Raw genomic sequence first — 8,132 nt, 5'->3', positions numbered from 1 at the left:
TGAAATGTAGAATATGTTAGCATAAAATTGAAAAGAAAATGATCGATGAGCTTAGGAATGATGAAAGCCATCATTTAACTGGATTTGTGTCATTTCTATACCGGCAAGTCATGATCTAGCTATTTCCTTCCCACCCTGTCGGTGTCCACTGAAAAAGCAGCAGCGCCCTCTGCTTTTTGTAAAGAGGAGTGAAAAAGCTTACAGCACCTGGTATTCCCAGGCGGTCTCCCATCCAAGTACTGACCAGGCCCGACCCTGCTTAGCTTCCGAGATCAGACGAGATCAGGCGTGTTCAGGGTGGTATGGCCGTAAGCAAATATTGTGCCTACCAAAGGGCCTTTTAAAGATACTATATCACCACGCTTTGCTCTTTCGTCTATACAGGGAGCGCCTGCAGATTTCCAGACACACTCACAGCTTTTAAATGTCAAATCAGAATGTACAAAGTGGCTATAAGGTTCACAATTGTAGTGCAGTAAAAAGATTAATATTTACTGTTGAAATGTAGAATACGTTAGCATAAAATTGAAAAGAAAATGATCGATGAGCTTAGGAATGATGAAAGCCATCATTTAACTGGATTTGTGTCATTTCTATACCGGCAAGTCATGATTACATTACATTACATTACATTACAGTCATTTAGCAGACGCTTTTATCCAAAGCGACTTACAGGAAGTGTATTCAACATAGGTATTCAAGAGAACTACTAGTCACCAGAAGTCATAAGTGCATCTCCTTTCTTAAACAAGCATCTCAAAGTATAAGCCAGAGCAAAAGTATAGTGCAGAGGCAGATTACTACGAAAACAATAATTGCAACAGACTAATCCGAATATAGTAAGTGCTACAAACTACTACGAATAGGATAAGTGCAGTAAACAAATACAAATTCAATAAGTGCAGCGAACTGATTAAATACAGTAAGTGCAGCAACTAATACGAGTGCCATAAGTGCTACGAGGAAGGCTCCGGGTAGTACTTCCTGAAGAGGTGAGTTTTCAGCCTGCGCCTGAAGATGGGCAGCGACTCTGCTGTCCTGACGTCAGTGGGGAGTTCATTCCACCACTGAGGGGCCAGGACAGAAAAAAGCTGTGACCGGGTGGATCGGCCGCAGGGACCTCTGAGCGACGGGGCAACCAGTCGCCCCGAGGCAGCAGAGCGAAGTGGTCGGGCAGGGGTGTAGGGCTTGACCAAGGCCTGGAGATAGGAAGGAGCTGTTCCTATCACTGCCCTGTAGGCTAGCACCAGAGTCTTAAACTGGATGCGAGCTCAAAGAGGAGTGAAAAAGCTTACAGCACCTGGTATTCCCAGGCGGTCTCCCATCCAAGTACTGACCAGGCCCGACCCTGCTTAGCTTCCGAGATCAGACGAGATCGGGCGTGTTCAGGGTGGTATGGCCGTAAGCAAACATCGTGCCTACCAAAGGGCCTTTTAAAGATACTATATCACCACGCTTTGCTCTTTCGTCTATACAGGGAGCGCCTGCAGATTGCCAGACACACTCACAGCTTTTAAATGTCAAATCAGAATGTACAAAGTGGCTATAAGGATCACAAATGTAGTGCAGTAAAAAGATTAATATTTACTGTTGAAATGTAGAATACGTTAGCATAAAATTGAAAAGAAAATGATCGATGAGCTTAGGAATGATGAAAGCCATCATTTAACTGGATTTGTGTCATTTCTATACCGGCAAGTCATGATCTAGCTATTTCCTTCCCACCCTGTCGGTGTCCACTGAAAAAGCAGCAGCGCCCTCTGCTTTTTGTAAAGAGGAGTGAAAAAAGCTTACAGCACCTGGTATTCCCAGGCGGTCTCCCATCCAAGTACTGACCAGGCCCGACCCTGCTTAGCTTCCGAGATCAGACGAGATCGGGCGTGTTCAGGGTGGTATGGCCGTAAGCAAATATTGTGCCTACCAAAGGGCCTTTTAAAGATACTATATCACCACGCTTTGCTCTTTCGTCTATACAGGGAGCGCCTGCAGATTGCCAGACACACTCACAGCTTTTAAATGTCAAATCAGAATGTACAAAGTGGCTATAAGGATCACAAATGTAGTGCAGTAAAAAGATTAATATTTACTGTTGAAATGTAGAATACGTTAGCATAAAATTGAAAAGAAAATGATCGATGAGCTTAGGAATGATGAAAGCCATCATTTAACTGGATTTGTGTCATTTCTATACCGGCAAGTCATGATCTAGCTATTTCCTTCCCACCCTGTCGGTGTCCACTGAAAAAGCAGCAGCGCCCTCTGCTTTTTGTAAAGAGGAGTGAAAAAAGCTTACAGCACCTGGTATTCCCAGGCGGTCTCCCATCCAAGTACTGACCAGGCCCGACCCTGCTTAGCTTCCGAGATCAGACGAGATCAGGCGTGTTCAGGGTGGTATGGCCGTAAGCAAATATTGTGCCTACCAAAGGGCCTTTTAAAGATACTATATCACCACGCTTTGCTCTTTCGTCTATACAGGGAGCGCCTGCAGATTTCCACACACTCACAGCTTTTAAATGTCAAATCAGAATGTACAAAGTGGCTATAAGGTTCACAATTGTAGTGCAGTAAAAAGATTAATATTTACTGTTGAAATGTAGAATACGTTAGCATAAAATTGAAAAGAAAATGATCGATGAGCTTAGGAATGATGAAAGCCATCATTTAACTGGATTTGTGTCATTTCTATACCGGCAAGTCATGATCTAGCTATTTCCTTCCCACCCTGTCGGTGTCCACTGAAAAAGCAGCAGCGCCCTCTGCTTTTTGTAAAGAGGAGTGAAAAAAGCTTACAGCACCTGGTATTCCCAGGCGGTCTCCCATCCAAGTACTGACCAGGCCCGACCCTGCTTAGCTTCCGAGATCAGACGAGATCGGGCGTGTTCAGGGTGGTATGGCCGTAAGCAAATATTGTGCCTACCAAAGGGCCTTTTAAAGATACTATATCACCACGCTTTGCTCTTTCGTCTATACAGGGAGCGCCTGCAGATTTCCAGACACACTCACAGCTTTTAAATGTCAAATCAGAATGTACAAAGTGGCTATAAGGTTCACAATTGTAGTGCAGTAAAAAGATTAATATTTACTGTTGAAATGTAGAATACGTTAGCATAAAATTGAAAAGAAAATGATCGATGAGCTTAGGAATGATGAAAGCCATCATTTAACTGGATTTGTGTCATTTCTATACCGGCAAGTCATGATCTACATTACATTACATTACATTACAGTCCACTTAAAAAGCAGACGCTTTTTCCAAAGAGAGTGAAAACAGGAAGTGTATTCAACACCTGGGTATTCCCAGAGAACTACTAGTCACCAGAAGTCATAAGTGCATCTCCTTTCTTAAACAAGCATCTCAAAGGGTATAAGGCCAGAGCAAAATTATAGTGCAGAGGCAAAGATTACTATATCAAAACAATAATTTTCGCAACAGACTAATCCGAATATAGTTTTAAATGTCAAATCAGAATGGATAAGTGCAGTAAACAAATACAAATTCAATAAGTGCAGCGAAGCTGATACGAATTACAGTAAGTGCAGCAATGTAGAATACGTTAGCATAAAATTGAAAAGAAAATGATCGATGAGCTTAGGAATGATGAAAGTATCATTTAACTGAAGATTTGTGAGTTTTCAGCCTGCGCCTGAAGATGATCTAGCTATTTCCTTCCTGACGTCAGTGGGGTTCATTCCACCACTGAGGGGCCAGGACAGAAAAAAAGCTGTGACAGGGTGGATTCCCAGGCAGGGACCTCCATCCAAGTACTGACCAGGCCCGACCAGTCGCCCCGGCTTCAGATCAGAGCGAGTGGTCGGGCAGGGGTGTGGGGCTTGACCAAGGCCTGGAGATACTAATCACCACCTTTCACTGCCCTGTAGGCTAGCACCAGAGTCTTAAACTGGATGCAGCTTTTAAATGTCAAATCAGAATGTACAAAGTGGCTATAAGAGAGAAATGGGTAAAAAGATTAATATTTACTGTTGAAATGCTCCAGGGGTCTGATGGCATAAAAGTGAAAATGATCGCAGTAGTCCAGGCGGGAGAAAGACCATCAGCCTGGATGAGCATTTCTATACTCCTCAGTGAGGATGATCTAGCTATTTCCTTCCCACCCTGTCGGTGTCCACTGAAAAAGCAGCAGCGCCCTCTGCTTTTTGTAAAGAGGAGTGAAAAAAGCTTACAGCACCTGGTATTCCCAGGCGGTCTCCCATCCAAGTACTGACCAGGCCCGACCCTGCTTAGCTTCCGAGATCAGACGAGATCGGGCGTGTTCAGGGTGGTATGGCCGTAAGCAAACATCGTGCCTACCAAAGGGCCTTTTAAAGATACTATATCACCACGCTTTGCTCTTTCGTCTATACAGGGAGCGCCTGCAGATTGCCAGACACACTCACAGCTTTTAAATGTCAAATCAGAATGTACAAAGTGGCTATAAGGATCACAAATGTAGTGCAGTAAAAAGATTAATATTTACTGTTGAAATGTAGAATACGTTAGCATAAAATTGAAAAGAAAATGATCGATGAGCTTAGGAATGATGAAAGCCATCATTTAACTGGATTTGTGTCATTTCTATACCGGCAAGTCATGATCTAGCTATTTCCTTCCCACCCTGTCGGTGTCCACTGAAAAAGCAGCAGCGCCCTCTGCTTTTTGTAAAGAGGAGTGAAAAAAGCTTACAGCACCTGGTATTCCCAGGCGGTCTCCCATCCAAGTACTGACCAGGCCCGACCCTGCTTAGCTTCCGAGATCAGACGAGATCGGGCGTGTTCAGGGTGGTATGGCCGTAAGCAAATATTGTGCCTACCAAAGGGCCTTTTAAAGATACTATATCACCACGCTTTGCTCTTTCGTCTATACAGGGAGCGCCTGCAGATTTCCAGACACACTCACAGCTTTTAAATGTCAAATCAGAATGTACAAAGTGGCTATAAGGTTCACAATTGTAGTGCAGTAAAAAGATTAATATTTACTGTTGAAATGTAGAATACGTTAGCATAAAATTGAAAAGAAAATGATCGATGAGCTTAGGAATGATGAAAGCCATCATTTAACTGGATTTGTGTCATTTCTATACCGGCAAGTCATGATCTAGCTATTTCCTTCCCACCCTGTCGGTGTCCACTGAAAAAGCAGCAGCGCCCTCTGCTTTTTGTAAAGAGGAGTGAAAAAGCTTACAGCACCTGGTATTCCCAGGCGGTCTCCCATCCAAGTACTGACCAGGCCCGACCCTGCTTAGCTTCCGAGATCAGACGAGATCGGGCGTGTTCAGGGTGGTATGGCCGTAAGCAAATATTGTGCCTACCAAAGGGCCTTTTAAAGATACTATATCACCACGCTTTGCTCTTTCGTCTATACAGGGAGCGCCTGCAGATTTCCAGACACACTCACAGCTTTTAAATGTCAAATCAGAATGTACAAAGTGGCTATAAGGTTCACAATTGTAGTGCAGTAAAAAGATTAATATTTACTGTTGAAATGTAGAATACGTTAGCATAAAATTGAAACGATGAGCTTAGGAATGATGAAAGCCATCATTTAACTGGATTTGTGTCATTTCTATACCGGCAAGTCATGATCTAGCTATTTCCTTCCCACCCTGTCGGTGTCCACTGAAAAAGCAGCAGCGCCCTCTGCTTTTTGTAAAGAGGAGTGAAAAAGCTTACAGCACCTGGTATTCCCAGGCATCCAAGTACTGACCAGGCCCGACCCTGCTTAGCTTCCGAGATCACGAGATCGGGCGTGTTCAGGGTGGTTGGCCGTAAGCAAATATTGTGCCTACAAAGGGCCTCTTAAAGATACTATATCACCACGCTTTGCAAAAGTATAGTGCAGGGAGCGCAGATTACAGACACACTCACAGCTTTTAAATGTCAAATCAGAATGTACAAAGTGGCTATAAGGATCACAATAGGATAAGTGCAGTAAAAAATTAATATTTACTGTTGAAATGTAGAATACAGTAAAATTGAAAAGAAAATGATCGATGAGCATAGGAATGATGAAAGCCATCATTTCCTGAAGATTTGAGTTTTCAGCCTGCGCCTGAAGATGGGCTATTTCCTTCTCTGCTGTCCTGACGTCAGTGGGGAGTTCATTCCACCACTGAGGGGCCAGGACAAAAAAAGCAGCGACCGGGTTTTTGTAAAGAGGAGTCGAAAAAAGCCGCACCTGGGACCCAGGCGACGGGGCCAAGTACTGACCAGGCCCGCCCTGGCAGCAGAGATCAGACGTGATCGGGCAGGGTGTAGGGCTGACCAAGGCCTGGAGAAATATTGGCCTAAAAGGGTTCCTTTTAAAGATACTATATCACCAGAGTCTTTGCTCTGGATGCGTCTTACAGGGAGCCAGTGTAGGATTGCCAGACAACTCACAGCTTTTAAATGTCAAATCAGAATGTACAAAGTGGCTATAGGATCACAAATGTAGTGCAGGGGATTAATATTTACTGTTGAAATGTAGAATACGTTAGCATAAAATTGAAAAGAAAATGATCGATGAGCTTAGGAATGATGAAAGCCATCATTTAACTGGATTTGTGTCATTTCTATACCTCAGTGAGTCATGATCTAGCTATTTCCTTCCCACCCTGTCGGTGTCCACTGAAAAAGCAGCAGCGCCCTCTGCTTTTTGTAAAGAGGAGTGAAAAAGCTTACAGCACCTGGTATTCCCAGGCGGTCTCCCATCCAAGTACTGACCAGGCCCGACCCTGCTTAGCTTCCGAGATCAGACGAGATCGGGCGTGTTCAGGGTGGTATGGCCGTAAGCAAACATCGTGCCTACCAAAGGGCCTTTTAAAGATACTATATCACCATGCTTTGCTCTTTCGTCTATACAGGGAGCGCCTGCAGATTGCCAGACACACTCACAGCTTTTAAATGTCAAATCAGAATGTACAAAGTGGCTATAAGGATCACAAATGTAGTGCAGTAAAAAGATTAATATTTACTGTTGAAATGTAGAATACGTTAGCATAAAATTGAAAAGAAAATGATCGATGAGCTTAGGAATGATGAAAGCCATCATTTAACTGGATTTGTGTCATTTCTATACCGGCAAGTCATGATCTAGCTATTTCCTTCCCATCCTGTCGGTGTCCACTGAAAAAGCAGCAGCGCCCTCTGCTTTTTGTAAAGAGGAGTGAAAAAAGCTTACAGCACCTGGTATTCCCAGGCGGTCTCCCATCCAAGTACTGACCAGGCCCGACCCTGCTTAGCTTCCGAGATCAGACGAGATCGGGCGTGTTCAGGGTGGTATGGCCGTAAGCAAATATTGTGCCTACCAAAGGGCCTTTTAAAGATACTATATCACCACGCTTTGCTCTTTCGTCTATACAGGGAGCGCCTGCAGATTTCCAGACACACTCACAGCTTTTAAATGTCAAATCAGAATGTACAAAGTGGCTATAAGGTTCACAATTGTAGTGGAAGTGTATTCAACATAGGTATTCAAGAGAACTACTAGTCACCAGAAGTCATAAGTGCATCTCCTTTCTTAAACAAGCATCTCAAAGTATAAGCCAGAGCAAAAGTATAGTGCAGAGGCAGATTACTACGAAAACAATAATTGCAACAGACTAATCCGAATATAGTAAGTGCTACAAACTACTACGAATAGGATAAGTGCAGTAAACAAATACAAATTCAATAAGTGCAGCGAACTGATACGAATACAGTAAGTGCAGCAACTAATACGAGTGCCATAAGTGCTACGAGGAAGGCTCCGGGTAGTACTTCCTGAAGAGGTGAGTTTTCAGCCTGCGCCTGAAGATGGGCAGCGACTCTGCTGTCCTGACGTCAGTGGGGAGTTCATTCCACCACTGAGGGGCCAGGACAGAAAAAGCTGTGACCGGGTGGATCGGCCGCAGGGACCTCTGAGCGACGGGGCAACCAGTCGCCCCGAGGCAGCAGAGCGAAGTGGTCGGGCAGGGGTGTAGGGCTTGACCAAGGCCTGGAGATAGGAAGGAGCTGTTCCTTTCACTGCCCTGTAGGCTAGCACCAGAGTCTTAAACTGGATGCGAGCTCTTACAGGGAGCCAGTGTAGGGAACGGAGAAGGGAAGTTGTGTGAGAGAACTTGGGGCGATTGAACACCAGACGTGCTGCAGCTTTCTGGACAAGCTCCAGGGGTCTG

At 44.4% G+C, this 8,132-nt stretch overlaps 10 non-coding genes and 1 pseudogene across 10 annotated transcripts; all 11 read right to left on the bottom strand.

Annotated features, from left to right (window-relative positions):
* Positions 1–195: 195 nt before the first annotated feature.
* LOC129115537 (5S ribosomal RNA) lies at positions 196–314 on the bottom strand. Its single transcript, XR_008533130.1, has one exon. It is a non-coding gene; the product is annotated as a 5S ribosomal RNA (ribosomal RNA).
* Positions 315–1,288: 974 nt separating this feature from the next.
* Positions 1,289–1,407, bottom strand: LOC129115534 (5S ribosomal RNA). Its single transcript, XR_008533128.1, has one exon. It is a non-coding gene; the product is annotated as a 5S ribosomal RNA (ribosomal RNA).
* Positions 1,408–1,787: 380 nt separating this feature from the next.
* Positions 1,788–1,906, bottom strand: LOC129115533 (5S ribosomal RNA). Its single transcript, XR_008533127.1, has one exon. It is a non-coding gene; the product is annotated as a 5S ribosomal RNA (ribosomal RNA).
* Positions 1,907–2,286: 380 nt separating this feature from the next.
* On the bottom strand, positions 2,287–2,405 carry LOC129115535 (5S ribosomal RNA). The gene has a single exon (XR_008533129.1). It is a non-coding gene; the product is annotated as a 5S ribosomal RNA (ribosomal RNA).
* A 378-nt stretch (positions 2,406–2,783) lies between these two features.
* LOC129115532 (5S ribosomal RNA) lies at positions 2,784–2,902 on the bottom strand. The gene has a single exon (XR_008533126.1). It is a non-coding gene; the product is annotated as a 5S ribosomal RNA (ribosomal RNA).
* Positions 2,903–4,175: 1,273 nt separating this feature from the next.
* Positions 4,176–4,294, bottom strand: LOC129115542 (5S ribosomal RNA). Its single transcript, XR_008533134.1, has one exon. It is a non-coding gene; the product is annotated as a 5S ribosomal RNA (ribosomal RNA).
* A 380-nt stretch (positions 4,295–4,674) lies between these two features.
* LOC129115541 (5S ribosomal RNA) lies at positions 4,675–4,793 on the bottom strand. The gene has a single exon (XR_008533133.1). It is a non-coding gene; the product is annotated as a 5S ribosomal RNA (ribosomal RNA).
* Positions 4,794–5,172: 379 nt separating this feature from the next.
* On the bottom strand, positions 5,173–5,291 carry LOC129115540 (5S ribosomal RNA). Its single transcript, XR_008533132.1, has one exon. It is a non-coding gene; the product is annotated as a 5S ribosomal RNA (ribosomal RNA).
* Positions 5,292–5,660: 369 nt separating this feature from the next.
* On the bottom strand, positions 5,661–5,768 carry LOC129115538 (5S ribosomal RNA; annotated as a pseudogene).
* An 882-nt stretch (positions 5,769–6,650) lies between these two features.
* On the bottom strand, positions 6,651–6,769 carry LOC129115539 (5S ribosomal RNA). Its single transcript, XR_008533131.1, has one exon. It is a non-coding gene; the product is annotated as a 5S ribosomal RNA (ribosomal RNA).
* Positions 6,770–7,149: 380 nt separating this feature from the next.
* LOC129115531 (5S ribosomal RNA) lies at positions 7,150–7,268 on the bottom strand. The gene has a single exon (XR_008533125.1). It is a non-coding gene; the product is annotated as a 5S ribosomal RNA (ribosomal RNA).
* Between the last annotated feature and the right edge of the window lie 864 nt (positions 7,269–8,132).

Source organism: Anoplopoma fimbria, unplaced genomic scaffold (genome assembly GCF_027596085.1).
Source record: "Anoplopoma fimbria isolate UVic2021 breed Golden Eagle Sablefish unplaced genomic scaffold, Afim_UVic_2022 Un_contig_7527_pilon_pilon, whole genome shotgun sequence".
Taxonomy (NCBI): Eukaryota; Metazoa; Chordata; class Actinopteri; order Perciformes; family Anoplopomatidae; genus Anoplopoma; species Anoplopoma fimbria.
Note: the sequence above shows the minus strand (reverse complement) of the source record. Positions and strands in the feature narration are given on the sequence as shown.